Raw genomic sequence first — 18,950 nt, forward strand, 5'->3', positions numbered from 1 at the left:
ATGAAGAAGCTGAACTTTAAAGTGCCCATAAATGTTAGCCATTTATGATCATGGTATTATAACCATTGCTATCACTTATGTCCTTTTGGTTTTTGAGTTATCAGATTTCTCATTTATTTCTCTGTCCCAACTGTTGGTCTAAGAGTGGGAATCCTGTAATTAGGACAGAGGTTGCTGGGTACAATGCACTAGCCCCCAGTTGCATTGGTAGTAAGTGGCAGAAGTGAGATTTGAACCTAGGCTCTCTCACTCCCCTTCTAGCACTATCCTGATGCCCCATCCCATTTGTGCTCTTGCCCTGAGAACATATGGCTGGTGAGTCCAAAATGTCCTTCCCTGGATATTATATAAAGCCTTGAACTGAAAGTAAATAGCACTTTTTTATCTGAGTGTCCAGTTTGGTTCTGGGTCAGTGGTTTTAGGGCCTGGAATTCAGTTCCCTGCTCAAACTGGTCCAGTAGGTGCTTTATTTGGAAGATGAAATGTTCTGTTGGCAGTTTCTTTGAATAATGAATACTTGGGTGTGGTTCCACATGCTTGGGGTTCAGCAGATAGATAAGTGTAGCTCGTTCGTTTTTTAGGTCACAGTTCAGTTTGATCTAAAGCCCCTGCTAGGAACAGCTGTAGCAAAGAGGGAGGGACAGGCTGAGCAGTGGCAGGCTGGGAGGAGGGTCAGGTCACATGGAGATGAGCTGGGAGTTGGGGAGAGCAGTTGGTCAGCTCAGTCCTCCACTCCCAGGCCCTGACCCTCTTGACCTTGCCTAATTGAACGTCTGGGTCCATGCCTGTAGCAAAGCCCCAGTTCCACCACACAATCCCAGGACGATTTCCACAAAAGATAGTCCAGGGCTGAGATTGTTCAATTGATGGTGGTGGCGGGGGAGGGGGGAGACCCTATCAGATTTTGGTGGGCGCTTTACCTGGCTTCATTTTTATACCCCTGGGCAGGGCAACACGTGCCATTTGATAAATGGAGCTTTGTGGGATGTCTTAGAAAAATTTGCGTTCTCAAAGATCCTTGAACTCTAATCTTAAAGTACATGTGTAACAAACTGAGACTTTACTCCAACCTGGAAGGCAAGGGTATTAAGCACTAATCCACTATTAATTATTTTTGCCTGAGGTCACCCCACCACCACCCTCAGCCCTTTACTACCATGATAAGCATAGACCCTATGACACTGAAAACAGAAAAAGGAAATGATTTTCAGAAGAAAATAGAAAGGTAAACAACAGCTGAAAAAAAAATCATACAGACTTTTTCTTAAGAAAGGAGCTTTTCTTAATATTGGCAGCCCTAAGATGTATGTGTATAAAGTGAAAATCAGAATAGTTGGCTAGTAGCTGGGTGTGTGAGGTGGTGGTGGTATGTGTGCGTGGTGGTGGTGATGTGTGTGTGTGCGTGTGTGTGTGTGTGTGTGTGTGTGTGTATGTGTGGCACAGTGGGAAAAACACCGGAGCTCACATCACAAGACCACCGGTTGATTATGATAAATCACTAAAGCCTTTATTTCCTTATCTGTAAAACGGGGATGATAATAATACTTACCCTACCTACCTCACAGAGTTGTTGCAACAATAAAGGCAAAATATGTATATCAATGGAATACTATATGTAAACTGCCTTTCAAACTTTGAAGCATTAATAAAGGTTAGTTACTAATCTTTTCTACCTCACAGAGTAATGGTATGACTGTGAAAACTGAGCGCCACAGAATCGAAACTTTGGGATCATGGTGCTGGAGAAGACTTTTGAGAGTTCCTTGGACAGCAAGGAGATCAAATCTGCCAATACTTAAAGACACCAATGCAGACTATTCACTGGAAGGTCAAATACTGAAGGAGAAGCTTAAAGACATCAGCCACATAATGAGAAGATGAGACTCATTAGAAAAGACCCTGATATCGGGAAAGCTTGAAAAGGGGAAAAGGGATGGCAGAGGATGAGATGGATAGATAGAATCAGGGAAACAATGAACATGAACTTGGACAGACTTCAAGAGATAATGGAGGATGGAAGGGGCCTGGTGTGTCATGGTCCATGGAGTCACAAAGAGTCGGACACCAATGAACAACTTAACAATAACGTCATAAATGTCAGTTACCATTATTTTTGCTATCTACCTTACAGAGCAATTGTAAGTTACAAAAAAACAAATTTATTTGAAAGTGTCTTCTTGGAATAAAACGCTGTATTTATGCAAGCTATTATTTTTTTAATTTTATCTATTTTTATTGATACCTTTTGTCTTGAAATCAGATTAATTTCCAAACATACCCTCACTTCTCGCATACCCAGTGATCTTTCCCTTATAACAAAGATTTTTAAAAGTAAAAAGTAAATGAAACAATTTGGCAAAAATCAACCAATTTATTAATCATGTCTGACAGGGTATGCAGTATTCTACATCCATAGTGCCCCACCTTTGTAGTGAATAGAGGGTGGTATGTTTTCTCAACTCTTCCCTACGCATTTTAATTTCAAAGGTTGATTATTATAATTACAGAGTATTTGGTGTATTTTTACCATTCTGTCCTTTTAAGTTGGTGTAGTCATTTCATGCATTATACTTCTGATTCTACTTTACTCTATACCAGTTCTTACAAGTCTTTCCATGTTGTCTAAATTCTTTATACTAGTCATTTCTTATGGCATCGTAATATTCCATTCTATTTATATACCCTAATTTGTTTGGCCATTCCCAATGAATGCGCATATACTTTATTTCCAGTTCTTTGCTATAGCACAAAGTGTTTCAACTGAATATTTTGGCCTTCAACTTCCTTTGAATTTATGGCTAGCAATGGAATCTCTAGGTAATGAATATTTATGAGCATTTTAGTCACTTTTTATTTATAAAGGAGAGGAGATGCGATTCCCTCTCCCTGGCTCAATTGATGATTAGATATTAACTCATTTGGTAAGTACACCCAGTGTTCTTCCCCAACGTTTTTTGTTTTTTTTTTTTTGAGGCAATCAGGACTAAGTGTCCAGGGTCACCTAGCTAGTAAGTGTCTGAAGCTGGATTTGACTTCAGGTCCTCATGACTACAGGACTCTATCTACTGTGCCACCTGGTTGCCCCAGTGATCCCTTTATAAAGTACAAAACCATCTCTAAGTCCAGAAGGAAACAGTGTGAATGACTGAGCAAACAAATCAGCCATACCCTTGGAGTATTTAAGTAGTTAAACTATGGAAGAATTTGAGGAGTTTAAGAAATCTAGGAGAGTCATATCTCAAACTGCTTTTAAGGAAAGGGAAAGGACTATTTCCTGGCTTTCTCCACTCCTCTCCCAAAAGAAATTGGCTTAGAAGCTTTGAAAGTGAGCTAATTCACAGTAAGAGATACCATTTCCATCTGGGAGCAGAAATACACACTTGAGAGACAGTTACTTAAAGAAGGAAGCAACTTCAAGGAATAGGATTTCTGGCAGGAGAGAAGAGAGCCGAGTATGGAGAAGAGTGGTCTCTGGCAACACACAGAGGAGCAAACCATTCAGCATCACCGAGCAGTTTCATGAGAATTTTGTGACAAGAGGAAGGACATCCAGGACCTAAGTTAATAGGAGTCATGAGTTACCTTTACTGCACATATATCCTATATATGTGCCTCATTACCATTGAATTCTAAGTTGGAGCCCACTCTTCCCATGGAGACTCTATATTTGTGATAGAAGGTGGGGGTAAATGTTCCAATCCTATTACTCAGTATCAGTAAATGCCTTTGCTAAGAGCTAATTGTGTCCATTGGAAGGCTGTTAATGGGAAGCACACTGTTAAGGGTTTATGAGCTATAGTTTTAGAATTACCATCCCATAGGATTATTCCTATAACTCGAGTGGTAGCACACATTAAGGAGGTAGCACAGAGGAGGCACTACCTTAGCATAATTTCAATTTTTAAAACTATTGCTATTAATAACTGTCTAATATTTGAGAGGGTGTCTAAGTTTAGCTCTAAGGAAAACAGTTCTAATAATTCACATTTCTGTAGTGTGTTAAGGTTGACAGAGTGTCTTCCTCACATAAACCTGTGAGGTATAGGTATTATAAATGTTCTGTAAGTACAGAACCAAGGTATTGTAGATGCTCTGTACGTAGCAGAAGCAAGATTAGAGACCAGGATCCTTGACCATCTTGTGACTTTGTGAAACTCATTTCAATCAATCAATATTTATTAGTGTCTACTATGTGTCATCTGTAAAACAAGGGTCTGGATTTGATGGCCTCTGAGGTACCTTCTAGCTCTTCATCTATGAGCCTATGATAACTTATGGGAATCACAAAATCATAGGATCAGAGACAGAGTGACCTCATGGGCTATTGAGTGCAGACTCCTCATTTTACAGATGATGAAACTGAAGCCCAGGGAGATGGCACCTTGCCCAAGGTCACATGGGTGACTGAGGTAAGGATCAAAGGACATAATATATGTAAAGTCCTTTAAGTTATAGTGTATAAAGATTGTGGAAAATGACATATCATTTTTCCTCTCAAAACTATAAGTGCTGGCTCTAGAAGACCATACAAAGCTAGAAAGGCTTTGAGTGAAACCTGACAGTAATCAATAAACCAATCAACAAACATTTATTAAGTACCTGCTGTGTGTCAGGCATTGTGCTAAGCCCTAGGGATACAAAAAGAAACAGACAGTACCTAACCTCAAGAAGTTTGCAATCTAAAGGAGGAGACCACATAAAAACAGATATATACAAACAAGTTATGTACAAAATAAATAGAAAATAATTAACAGAGGGTAGACTAGATGTCTGTTGCCTAGGATCAGCCTTGACTAAGTTAGGCTAAGTTGGTAGAAAGAATACCAGCCCCCAAGTGATGAATTTTTTAGATCCCAGCAACTCACACAGATTGTCTAGTGATGTATACAGGGACTGCCACAGGTTATGATGAAGGGATAACCCTTCATGAATGAATCCAAAGACTAGCAGATATACGAGTGGAAAGCACTTGAGAAATGATCTTGTCCAGCCCCCTCACTTCACAGATGAATGAAACAAGGTTCAGAATGTTGAAGTGATTTATCCAAGATAATACAGGTATTAAGGAACCATTCTAGACTTCCAGCCTAGGTCCTTCCACTCCAAATTTAGTGATTAGCTCCTCACGGCACGTGTCTTCAAAGCATTATGTAGGCAATGGGTTTGCTAGGAGATTGGATGAAAGAAGTATTCCAATGACACATTTTATGATCCAAGTGACAGGCTTTTCAGTTGCAGTCGGCTTAGCTGTAATGTAATTAAACTGTTCAAAAATGACCACTAGGGTTTGAAAGACTGAAAATACAAGTGGGGTCTGGAAATAATAGGAAGGGCTGACAGGTAGGGATAGATCGACGAGTGACCTGACCCTCTTGAGACTGACATGAGGCTTAGACAAAAGACCCTGAGATAGGACAGTGACGGGGCAGGATATTGGATAGTTGCAGACTACTTGCCCCAGACAACAGAGCAGTGACAGCCCTAAGCAGCAATTAAAATATTAGGTAAGAATAAATTTGTTTCCTTTCAGTTTCTGCTTTCCAGTTTTGACATTCTATTACTTTATGAATCTCCATATCTTCTTATATATTAGGAAAGAAAGGTAAATGGAAATTAAAGCCAGCTGTTGCTCAGGACTTTAGGGGGTAGAATTTACATATGAAGTATCTCTGGAGAACTGAGCCTGTTGAAATTTCCCCAGAGGATCTTGAGGTCCTTAAACAGAGATTGTTCCTGGGATACTCGTCCTTCCAAATATGGGTAATTGCATGAATAGGCAAGAAAAGCTTTCCTCTCCACAAAAGAAACTTCTGTCCAGGCTTGTCCCATCTATTGTTTTCACTTTGGCTAAGTAATGATTAATAGGCTACATAAACAGAGTTCCAGATACCTGCATTTGGTTGTGGATCAGGAAATTATTTATAGTTGCCTGAAGCCAGCCTTGATGTCTGGTATTTCTATGGGATTGTCTTGAGCCCAGGAGGGGAAAAAATGTTGCCTTATGACAATAAGGAAAAGGCATTAAGGTGTTTCTCCAATCAGCTTCTGTGTAAAGAAGGGATGAGATGATATTTTGCAGCCAGTCTAGGGGGAAAAGGAAAATAGGAGCAATTTGATTAAAGATTAATTTCTGAAGTGGGTAGGGGGAGGGGAGGAAATTGACAGCAAGCCACAAAAAGTTGGGTTTTCATTCAGTTCCCTAAAGAAAAGGGCAACTTCCTGTTTATTTCTGTCTATTTGTTTAAAATGGATGTTTTTGGTCATAGTTGGAGAACAGTCAAAAACATTTGGGGAATCTCTCCTGGCCTCTAAATGTTACAAAGCAAATTAAAATTGGGCTCTCCTCTTCTTTTCAGAGATGGAGGTCTCTATGCATGTAATGTCAGACTTTTTCATTGTGTCGATTTGTCTGACTGTTTCTCTGCCTCTTTTTTATTCTTTTTTATAAGGGATTGCCTTCTGGGAGGGATAGGAAGGTGCGATATAATGGGAAACTTATGTGATATAAAAACAAAAAATAGAAAGGGATCATTTCATCTACTGTTAAAATACTTTTTTCTAGGGGTACCTTATTATTATAATCTATCTTAATAATTACCATTGGAACCCTTAAAAATTTTGAACAGAGGTGAAGTAAAGTGAAAATTGAAAAGAAGCTCCACTTAGGCCAAATTAAAATCTCCCCCAAAATAGTCTTTGAAACAAAGGGAACGATATTGGACTTAAAGTCAAGAGACCTAGGTTCTAGCCTGGCTTCTAACTTTTACTAACTGTGTGACCTTGGGTAATATACTTCTAACAGCCTTTTCACCATTTTCATCCTTTTTTTAAAATCATTTTCAGACGTGTCTGACTTGTGAGCCCATTTGGAATTTTCTTTTCAAAGGTACTGAAGTGGTTTGACATTTCCTTCTCCAGCTCATTTTACAGATGGGAAACTGAGGCAAACAGAGTTAAGTGACTTGCACAGGGTCATCCAACTAGTGTCTAAGTCCTGCATCACCCCCATCCTTCTTGACCTTTGCAGCTTTTGACTGTAGGTTTTAGTGACACTGCTATCTCCTGCTTCTTCTCCTTCCTGTCTGACTAATCTTTCTTGAGTTTTTTGCTGGATCCTTTTTCAGGTCATGCCTACAAATGGCAGGCTCTGTCCTGGTCCCTTTTTCCTTCTCCCTCTATATTATCTCGGTTGATGATTTCATTAGTTTCCAATTATCTCTAGGCCAAAGATTTCCAATCTAGCCTTAACCTCTCTTCCAACTGAACTCCAGTTTCAAATCACTAACTGCCTTTTGGACATCTTGAACTGGATGTCTCAAAACCAACACATTCAAAACAGAACTCTCTTTTCCCTCAAACCATCCCCTCTTCCCAACTTTGCTATTTACCATAGAGGGCACCAACACCCAGGTTTGCAGCCTAGGCATCATCTTTGATTCCTTAGATAAATTCAATACCCCATTTCTCCAATCTGTTGTCCAACCTTGCCATTGCTACCTTTACAACATTTCTCAAATATGTCGTCTTCTCTCCACTCACCCAGCCACCACCTTAGTGTAGGCCTTCATCATTTCTCGTTATTAGCCTTCTGGTTGGATTCTCTGTCTCAAAACTCTCCCTATTTTAGTCTATCCTTTATTCAGCTGCCAAAGTGATTTCCTCAAAATTCAGGTCTGACCAGGTCACTCTTACACTCAATAAGCCCCATGGCTCTTTATTACTTCAAGGATCAAATATAAAAACCTCTGGTTTGCCATTTAAAGTCCTTTACAATCTGATCCTTTCTTACCTCTCTAGGCTTTGCACACTCAACTTCCCATTCTATTTCTCCCTCTGGGACTAAGATGAACTAGTCTAATAACTTTTCCAGAAGATAAGCTGCAAGTACTTGAAGACAACCCTCATTTTCTTTTGGGATCCTGACCATCATCCAGAGCAAGCTATCTAGCTCAGTTTCATTTAATTAGCTAATATGATAAACAGGTATCTATGTTTTTATCCAAAAAATGTTAAGTGGTACAAAGAGTAGATCTCTTGGATACTCTGCTGGAGACATCTTTCCAAATCCACATACACCACTGATTATTAGTACTCTTTGGGGCCAACCATTCAGCAAATCATGAATTCATCACTTTGTACACTCACCCATGCTATTTATTTTAGCTACAAGAAGAGTATGAAAGACTCAGAGAAATGGTTTGCTAAAACCATCTTTGCTTCAAAAAGTTTTTAAGAGTTAAATTGGTAAGAAAAAAGTATAGTGGTCTCAGGCAGTCTATAAATGAGAGGAAAATTAGTTCTGGGGTAGAAATACCCCAGGGGAATCATGGGCAAAAAAATCTAAAAAGGTAATTTGTATTCCTTTTAACTACCTAGGATTTTCACTGTCATCTTAGCAAATTATCTTCTTGGAAGCACTTAAACATTTCCAGAAACCTCTAATTAAAAGCTCAGAATGTTACATTTTAAAAATGACAATGGACAAGTTCTAGGCAGCTCTAATCTAGAATTTTGCTTCAAGAATTCTAGATTATTTTCCCCTGGTAGAATTTATGATTTCCTGGGAACTTCATCTTCCTACAAAAAGTCTTGGTACTCGTACCTCCTCAATACCCTCTGCTTCTGGAACCCCTCCAAATGGAGGATAGAGAACTCCTCAAAATTCTATTTAAGGAGGTCTCCCAGGCCAGCCATCTCCTTTCTCACCTGGCTGCACTTTCTTTTTCATATATATATCCCCTGCCTTAAGCAAAGTTCCTGGCACAAAGTAGACACCTAAAAAATGTTTACTGACTGATTGGCTAATATAGAGAGGGATAGTAAGAAGTAAGTCAAAATTGTCCTGCTGTGTGCACAGACCATATCATGATATACGAATGAGGAGCGCATAGCAGATAGCCACCAGGCATAAAAGTTAGGATTCCACTCCTGACACTGGTACACACCAGCCTTGTGAACCTGGGCAATCCCTTTTATCTCTCACTTGCCCTGCTCCACTCTCATAAGAATATAAAATTGCAGAGTACTTGCTGACCTGTATAAAAAGAGTTTCCATACTGGAGTTCTCCATTTTAGTGAATCAAGGATCCAGACATGTGATAACAATCCTTTGAATTTATAAGATGATTCACTAAGATATTAGAGTTGGATGGGTTTATTTGTGTAATAGGACAATTCACACAGCATGTTCCTTATCTCATTGAGTTCTCACAATTACCCTGGGAGGTAGGCAGGGCAGGGCAGGTATTATTATAAGAATAGGAATTATTTTACGTAAAGGAAATTGAGGCTCAGACATTAGGTCACTTGCTTAAGGTTGTCATAATTGGTAAGAAGTAGAGCAAGAGCTCGAACTCAAATCCTCTCTCTCAAAGTTCCACTGTAACATACTCTCTCATATCATTTATGGAAACAGACATAAAAAAATCCCTAAGGAAATTTTAAAAATCAAGGGAATGGAAAGGGACATTGAAAGGTCATCGAGTCCATTCTCTGCCTTCAGGCAAGACCACACCTAAACTATCCCAGACAGATGAGACTCTATTATCTTTTTTAAGACCTCCCTAGTAGAGGAGAGCATAATCCCCTGTTGTAACACGTAGGCTGATATGTTACATACTTCAGCATACCACATATTTTTCAAGAACAACTTCAAAATGAGTCCATTATAGGTCCTGTTAATTAGACTAGCATTAGAAAAAATATATAGAAAATTCTGTAGCCTCCTTATAAACGGTACTTTAGAGAATGGCATTTGTCCTCTGATGTTACAGGTATTTAATCCGAAAACACTGAAACTAATCCGGAGCACAAGGAGGGTTCTCTATACTTAGCCATAGAATTCTCATTTATCTGCAGTTGGATTTCTGCAATAATTATGTAATTGGCTCCAATTAGAATGGCTCATTATTCAAAACAATAAATTATGAGAAAACTAGTCATGACCAAACAGAACTTAAAATAGAAGTGGTGCTCATCCGTGAGCTTGTAAAGCTCTGTAATGCTTAAATAAAACTTAAAAGTACACCCAGTTGGCCTGCTTTTCTCCTCCCTGACTAACCCCTCTATTGATTAGAAACATGTAAAGTATTGGTAACCTTAGATGAAAAAAAAGTTTGCTTCTACTGAGTCAAAGGAACTTCACTACAATAAATAAGCTTTTTGATAAAGACTTCTTTCAGTATATTAAGTGGTTTGTAGCTGATAAAAAACAAAATTTAATTTTCATTTATAAATGAAAGCACTTTCTTCCTGGCTGACCATGATCTTAGTTGACATTAAATGAATATCCTTTAAACTCAAGGGTGACTACATTGGCCAAGTGCTTTACCAAATGTTCTCCATTGATGATTATTAATTAGTGTAAGCCATTGTGGAGTGGGTTCTTTATTCCAGGCCCTTTAGACTTCTTAAATTTATGACCTTTCATTGAAATATTTATAGGACGGAGAGAAGTTCAGTTAAATCCCCTTCTGGAACATTCAGGCACAATTTGCAGTTCACATGAGAGATAGGATCAGAAAATATCTGCTGCATTCTTTAGCAGGTTATATTGTACAGAAAAATCACATGGAAATGTTCTGGAAAGAGGCTGCCTCTTGATAAATTCTTGTTTTTAAACGTTTACAGCCTTTTACAAGATAAGTAGGACCCTCAAAGGGAAATTATGGCACTGTAACATCTCCCAAAATCTTAGGGTGGTTTTAAGAAAGATGCCGTCCACACTGGCTCGGGCAGTGTATGCCCTTCCTTGAGCCTCCTCCAAGTTATGTCGGCAACTAATCTGCCCATAACAAGCACTCAATGAAAACGATAGTTGAAGAGACAACAGATAAGAGGCCAGATTCCTAGGCATGATTGCTTACTTGTAGGTATACTTGCCATAGGCTCCTTCCTACCATTGCTAAGGCTTAAGACATCACCACCTTGGAACATTCTACCCATCCTGTAGCAGCTCTCCTAAATCACTGTTCTTGAACATGACAAAAGGACTATGTGATGGCTGGTGACAGTTTGGAAGGATACAGGAGCTCCATACTTACTTTCACATGTCCAAGGCCTGTGATTTCTTCAATGTGAGCACTATTCCACTGATACAGATCTCAGTGCCTTTGAGGGCCTTCCTGAGATCCAACAACAAAAAATAACAAATGTCTTCTAGTGATGCTTTTCTCTTATATTAAGGTCCTCAGGCAATAGATACCCAGTCAGTCACCAGGCCTTTCTGTAAAGTCTTTCCATACTTGAACTTGGCAAAATCAGAGCTTCAAGTCAGGTGAGAGAAACCAGGCTCACCTCACCAAATGAGGATTGTGTTAGAAGGGAGCAGCCACACAGATGAAAGCAAAGCTAGTGAAGATATGGAGGAGTGATGAGATTTAAGTACAGAGAGTAACTTTGCTAAGCTTTGGGGGGAACCATATTCTGGAGATCTTTGTTGTTCTGAGAGGCATGGTGGTACAATGTGCCTTTTGGATGCGAAGGGTTTTGAAATCCTACACAAACACCCCCAAAGAGTATCCATCCATCCATCCATCTATCCATTCATCCATCCATCCATCCGTGTATACATACATACATGCATGGTATGCTTAGTGTGGAACTGTTACAAGAAATTTCTGTGCCTGGGGGTTGAGTGTCATAAAATTTGCTCAGGGTACATATATATGTATATATACATATATATGTATGGCTAGCACATTACTCCTATAGATACACAGAAGGAAAGATGTCCTGATTCATTAGATTGAAAGTTCCTTCGGGGCAATTCTTTGTATACCTAGATCGAAGAGAATAGTGCCTTGCACATGGTAGGCAATTCATACATTTTGAAATGAGAGAAAAGGAGAAGTCCAGAATGATTCCAGTTTTTCAAACCTGGGTAACCATTGACAGAAATAGAAAAGTTTGGAAGAGAAGCCAATTTGGGGAAAAAGATAATGAACATGCCTTCTGATAGGTTGTATCTGAGATAATGGAAGAATACTTCAATGGAACAATCCAGCAGGCAGTTAGAAATGTGGGCCTGGAACTCAGAAGAGAGATCTGGGATGGAAAATGAAGGTTGGTGAGTCAACATTATTGGGGAGATAGTTTAACCCGTGAAAATGGAGAGAATAAAAAGAAAGAAGGGGAAAGGGTGATTGAGGTTTGGGGTCCTCCTGGAGCTGGTGAGAGATGAAAGCAAAGCTAGTGAAGATATGGAGGAGTGATAAGATTTAAGTACAGAGAGTAACTTTGCTAAGCTTTGGGGGGAACCATATCCTGGAGATCTTTGCTGTTCTGAGAGGCATGGTGGTACAGTGTGGTAAGAGCATTGGAACTAGATGAGTTGGATTTAAATCCTGCTTCTGATGCTTACGACCTGTGTGATGTTGGGCAAATGCTTAACCTCCCTGGGTCTCAGTTTCCTCATCAGTAAAATGAAGGAGATACGCTAGTCAGAAGGTGTCCTCCACCTCTAGTTGACTGTGATCCTGTGGCCTGTATGCTGTCACTCATATTCAACATGTCCTCGATCCAGGGCCACTCCTCCTGCTTGCATCTCCAAGAAGCCTCTGTTCTCCTAGCTTCTCTCTACTTCTAGAATTAGTCATTACTTACATAGTAATGACTCACATTTACAAAATACTTTGAAGTTTATATAGTTCTTTCCTCATGAGAATCATGAGATCGATATTGCAAACATTATTTCTGCTTTCCAGATGAGGGAGCTGAATTTCAGAGAGGTGAAAATAACTTGCCCATGGTCATACAGCTCATATGCGTCAGACTGGAGATTCGAACTCAGGTCTGGCGCTCTTTCCACTATCCATGCTGCTTCTCATTGGTACAGACTGAAGTCCTAGAGAAGTATGCCTCTTCCAGCCTCTGGTTTCTGCTTAACTAAAAATCTTTTCTTTAATTGTTTTCTGACTCATCTAAAAGACTTGGTCTCCCTTTGATAAGGACTTTTCCTGTTTCCAGAATTATTTGCTTTCTCCTAAAGAAGCAAGTACTTATTTATTGAACAAAAGAAGGCAATATATGATTAGGAAGACATGATTCTTCCATAGTTCTTGTTGTTTCTGTCGTGTTGAACTTTCTGTGATCCCATTTGGGGTTTTCTTGACAAAAATATTGGAGTGGTTTGGCATTTCCTTCTCCAGTTTATTTTACAGATCATTAAATTGCGGCAAACAGTTTTAAGTGACTTGCCCAGGGTCAAACAGTTAGTAAGTATCTGAGGCCAGATTTGAACTCATGAAGATGAGTCTTCTGACTCCAGGCCCAGCACTCTATCCATTGTGCCACCTTCTGCCATAAAGGACACGAAAACAGGGATCAGTTCACTATAATAAGTAAGTGAGGCCCAAGTCACTGCAGACAAATGGAAACTTGGCATCTCCCTTAATGTTCTCCCAGTGCCCAGGAGAAATCAGCAGGTTTAAAGCAGTTGTAGGGGCACAGAAGGCCAGTGGGGGCAGAGGACTCAGGAAGGAAATGCTGCCAGCTCCTCTCCAGGGAAACCTCAGAGCCAATGGACCAGTAATCACACCTTATTTATGGCTCTGCCTATCTTTGGAGATAGCCCTTTCAGTCTGGGGGCCACTTAAATTGTTACAGAAGTCATTTCTTTCTTGAGCCCTAAATATGATTTTTGATGACTTCCTCCTATTTCCAGTTAAATAGATGGTTTAATATTTCTTTCTCTGTGAAAGCCTCTCAAATACTTTAAGGTAGTTATGTCCCTTCTAAATAATAATAATAACTGAAAAATTATATGAGGGTTTACATAAAGTATCTCTCTTGATTTTCACAATAACCTTATGAGACAGGAACTACATATATTGGCACCCTCACTTTGTAAATAAGGAAACAGAGACTTTAAGAGGGGAAGAGACTTGCTCATGATCACACAGCCATCAAAGGTCAGAGGCAGAGTCCTAACTTGGATTTCTCCTTTCTTAAGCTCAAGGCTTTCTTCACTATATCATCTTGTCTTTTTTTTTCCCCCTACAGGCTAACTCTCATTGGTACCTTAAAATGGTGAAGAAATTCTCTTTACCAATAAAGTAGACTCTGCAACTTATACAGTAGTCTTTGAGTATCTCTTTAGAATCCCTACAGATTAAATGACTTGCCTAGAGTTACAGGGGCAGACTTGAACCCAGACCTTCTTGGCTTTGAGTTTGGTTCTTTCTCTTAAACAACATAGTCAGATCTGTGATTTAATAACATTGACTTGGCACTTGTATGAATGATGGATTGGAGTGGGAGAGACAGAAAGCAGAGTGACCAACAGGGAGATTAGAGTGTGTGTGTGTGTGTGTGTGTGTGTGTGTGTGTGTGTGTGTGTGTGTGAGAAGGTAGAGATGGAGAGTGAGGAGTGGTTGAGCAAGTACCTGGAGTGATAGTATTACCCTCAACAGAAAACATTGGGGGAAGGGTATCAAATTGCTTGGGATATGTTGACTTTGAGATGCCTATAGGGCATCCTAGTGGAGATAGATGTTCAGCAGATATTATGCTCTAAATTTGTCAGGGCAAAGCACAGGAGGACTGCCAAGGAACTGTTCATATTCTGAACATATGCCTACCATCACATTAGATTTTTTTGGCTGCCACATTTAAGGTCATCTCTGATATCAAGAAGTACATTGTCTCTTTCATCCACAATTGAATGGTTATTACCCACATAATATTTTCCTTGAGAAATTGAGGTGTAAAAAGTCTTCATCATATGCTCAAACATTTGCCACAATAGATGATGGAAAGACAGAATAACAACCATACTCTTAGCTGGTCTGGTTCTGGTTCTGGTTGCTGTCCTTTGTTCTTGAGTGACCTCCCAACTGACTCATTAATCATATGTAATGGAAAGGACATTAGACTTGATCAAAAAGATCTGGGTTCAGATTCCACTTCAGATACTTACTAGTTGTGTCCTCAGTAACTTGATTAATCTCTTTCTTAGTTTCTTTGTAAGTGAAATGGATTCAGTTACCTCTACAATATCTTCTAGCACTAAACTTATGATCCTATGATACTCTAGCACTTAACACAGCTCTTGGCACATAGTAGGTGCTTAATAAATGCTTATCAACTAATTATTGATTGATTTTTATTCTTGTTTGGCCTGATGAGACAGGAGAAACTATGGAGTATATACATGTCTTCTTGAGGAAGTCATTTGCATTCCAAATTATTTTTCAGTTTTAGATTACATTTTATTTTTAAAAGTAATCATCACTCATAAAGCATCAGACGTTAACTTCCTAGCCACAGAGAGATTGTTTCATATCATATGTTCTATCAACTATCATCTTATATTTGTGCAGAGGGAACAGTCAATTTGCCAGCCAACATGGCTGCTTAAGCAAGATGCTCCTGGACATGCATGATGGCGGGGATCTTGGCTCATGTAGGCAGCATGGATATTACTACCACTCACTAATTATTTGATAACTTTTCTTGTTTGAGCCTAAGTTTTTTAGTTGGAAAATAGGGATAATAATTCTTGTGCTACCTACCTCAAAGAACTGGTTTGAGAAGTGATTTATAAACTTAGTGTCATATAAAAGAGAACACTCATTGCTAGTAGGGCAATTTTGTTTATTGCAGCACTGTTTTCACTACAAAATATTGTTTTGGGACTGTCCATTGCTTTTCTACAAGTACACACATCTGGATAAGCATCTGGAATGTGGTAAGTCAGGGAAAAATTTCTTCCTCTCCAGGACACCAGGGAAAGCTCACCATTACCCTTGTTGCAGCCTAGGCTGGCTGGCCATTCATGTGTACAAGTGTTCATTCATCATGGGTCTGTAAATCATGGATGCCCCTGTATGTGAACTTTAAATTAGCTGTTATCTCATCTGTAAAATAAAAGGGCCCAACTAGATGGATCACTAATGTCCCCTCTAGCTCCAAATGTCTGTGACAATGAGGGATAGGGATAGGGGTAGGGAGAGGAAAGGATCAAAGAAGTGGGTGCATTGGCGTAGATAATCAAAAATCATTCCTATTTGGCTTTGGAATGTCTTTTTGGAAATAACTGGTACTTAAGGATGAGGGCATACTTCATGTAAAATAACAAATGCTGAAAAGCTAACATGAGAGGAGGGGTAAAACTGCTCCACTTTGTTCACCATTTCCATGTTATGGATGATCAACACAGAGATTGGTATCCTTTCTATGCATTCTGGGATGGGCAGAAATCTGCAGGTATTTGGTTTAAAAGATCTGTCCTTCCAGCTCTGGTTCAGCTTCAGGCTGTATTTAGAAAGAAAAGGAAACAGAGATGTTGATAATGTCACAGATGATGCTACTGTCAGAAAACAAGGGCAAGTCAGGTAAATGGTAGCCTTAACTAGAAGCCACAGGTTGGGAAAACCAGTTCTTCAGACTCAACTGTTAATGGTGACTTGCTTTTTTGTGACATCAAGAAAAGATTTATCACTGGATTTCAACAAGTCGTTTTCCCCTTACTGAAAGACCTTTAACATTTATTAAGCACCTACTAGACTCAGTGTCCTGGGCTAGATGTTTAGAACACAAACATTTTAAAAACAGATGCCATTTTTGCTTGCATTCTAATGGAGGGGACTCTAATGGCCTGTACACTTTCCATCAATAAAATGTATGATAAGGTATGATGGGAGCAAAGGACAGATGTAAATGGTATACTACAGGAAAATTTGAGGAGGAAAAGAACATTTTCTGCAGAGGTTCTTTACCTAAGGCCCATCAACTTGGTTTTAAGAAATATTTTGATTAATATTACAATTGACCTAATCTTTTCTTCAATTTAATTATTAACAACAATAATGATAGCTGGAATTTATATAGTACGTGTTCTGTGCTAGGCACCATGCTAAGCACATATTAACAAATATGATCTCATTTCTTACAACAACTCTGGGAGGTAGATGCCATATATATCTCCATTTTACAGATGAGGAAATTGAGGCAAAGAGACATGAAGTGCTTTGCCCAGGGTTACACAGCTAGTGTCTGAGGACATATTTGAACTTCAACTTTCCTGAATCCAAACCCAGTGCTCTATCTCCTGTGCCATCTCATTGCTCCAACTATTTTCCTTTATAAAGCTAATGTTTAAAACTTGTTTTAACATGTAAGAGGTGGGGGAAAGAAAATATAATAAAAATAAACAACAAAATAAAATAAAAATAAAAAATTATAAAAAATAATAAAACTATATATTTTATTTTGTTCATTTAAAAACATGATTCTGAGATTTCGCCAGATAACCAAAGGGTTGCATGACACGAGAAAAGTTAAGGACCCTTATTCTGGGGTCATCAGGAAAGGTTGCAAAGAGGAGGTGACCCCTGAACCTTCATCAAAGAGAAAGATTCTGGAAGGGAGAGATAAGGAGGAAGAGTGTTCCGGACATAGGAGTTGACCTGTGCGAATTTGCAGAGGCGGGAGACAACATGTTAAGTTTGGGGAACAGCTAGCAGCAGTTTGTTTAAACTGTAGATTGTACCAAGGGGAGGAATATTTAATGGTAGGCCTGTTCCTTGTTTCCACAGCTGTCAAGCAGCTGGATTGCTTTCATGTACCCAGAATACATAATGTCAAAATACAGGGCTTGACTTGAACTAGATTTTCCTAGCAAATGTGAGAATTCCTCACAAAATTGCCCTGTGACAATGCCAAAGAATCACTGTTGGTCCATCCTGCTCATCTGTGGACAACTTTTTCTTGGGTTATAAGCAAGCCAGGCATCTCTGGGGCTCTTTCAAATTAGTCTGGTGGCCTTTGGGGGATTTCCCATCCCAAAGTACATGAGCTGCTGTGCTTTTAATCACAGAATTTTGTGGCTGAAGGAATCTTGGTCCAACCTCCAGATAAGGAAGAGGAAATTCAGAATTGTGAAGTAACTTGTCTAAACAGGGTCATAGAGTTAGTTGAGTAATAGGATAAATACCTACCTAAATGGAGAAATGGATGGAAAGATAGATCAATAGACTAGTTGATGATAGGAAGAGGGGGAGGGAGGGTGGGAAGGAAGAAGAATGAGAGAGCAAGAGCGAGCGTGAGAGAGAGAGAGAGAGAGAGAGAGAGAGAGAGAGAGAGAGAGAGAGAGAGAGAGAGAGAGAGAATAAGTAGATACTGCCTAGACTCTCCCAATTTAGAGACAAGGTACCCACAAATTATAGTGACCCAAAGGGTAAATGACAGATTCAAATAAAATACAGCATATTGCCATCAGCTTCATGCACATGAGAAGGTTATATAAAAAAGTCGTTCAGGAAATATACAATCAAAAAAGGAAACATATCTTTCATATAATAAAAGCAAAAGGTGACAGACAGACAGTATATTCTCTGTACTAGTTATCCACAGAATGTTAAAGGGGAAAAAAAAGACTCAAAACACACCTTCAGTATGTTGGATAAATCCGTTATGTTAGGTTTTTGGGAGAACTGGACAGACTGAGAAGGAATGAATGGGTTGAGATATGCATTATTAGAGGGAGTATTAACTGAATCTGTCATGGAGGAAGATTCAATGAAATCATAAGTGTGGAAGTGTAAGGGACTTCAGAGGTCTAGTCCAATCCCTAATTTTTCAGTGTGACTCAGGTATTACATAGCCACACCAGAATATGAACCCATTTGTGTTCTTTCCACCATACCATGCTGTTTCATGGGAATTAGTACCAGGATTAAACAGAGGTCCAAGGAGTAGGCAAAGAGTAGTGGGTCAGAATGAAGGACTCATGGTCTTTTAATGCATTCAGTTTCCTGTGAGAATATTTTTAGAAGCTGGTCTTGATTTTGCCATTTGCCATGAATGAGTTTCTGTTTGGTTGCTCCTTGTTGGAATCATTGATCTCAGGGGACCCAGTCACCTCAAAGTAATAAAAGTAAGCAGTCCCCACAGACAGGCTTGGCCCACATTGTACATTCCATGTCACTTTGCATCATGTAGTGCATAAT

The sequence above is a fragment of the Notamacropus eugenii genome, chromosome 6 (assembly GCF_028372415.1).
Source record: "Notamacropus eugenii isolate mMacEug1 chromosome 6, mMacEug1.pri_v2, whole genome shotgun sequence".
In the NCBI taxonomy this organism is placed as follows: domain Eukaryota; kingdom Metazoa; phylum Chordata; class Mammalia; order Diprotodontia; family Macropodidae; genus Notamacropus; species Notamacropus eugenii.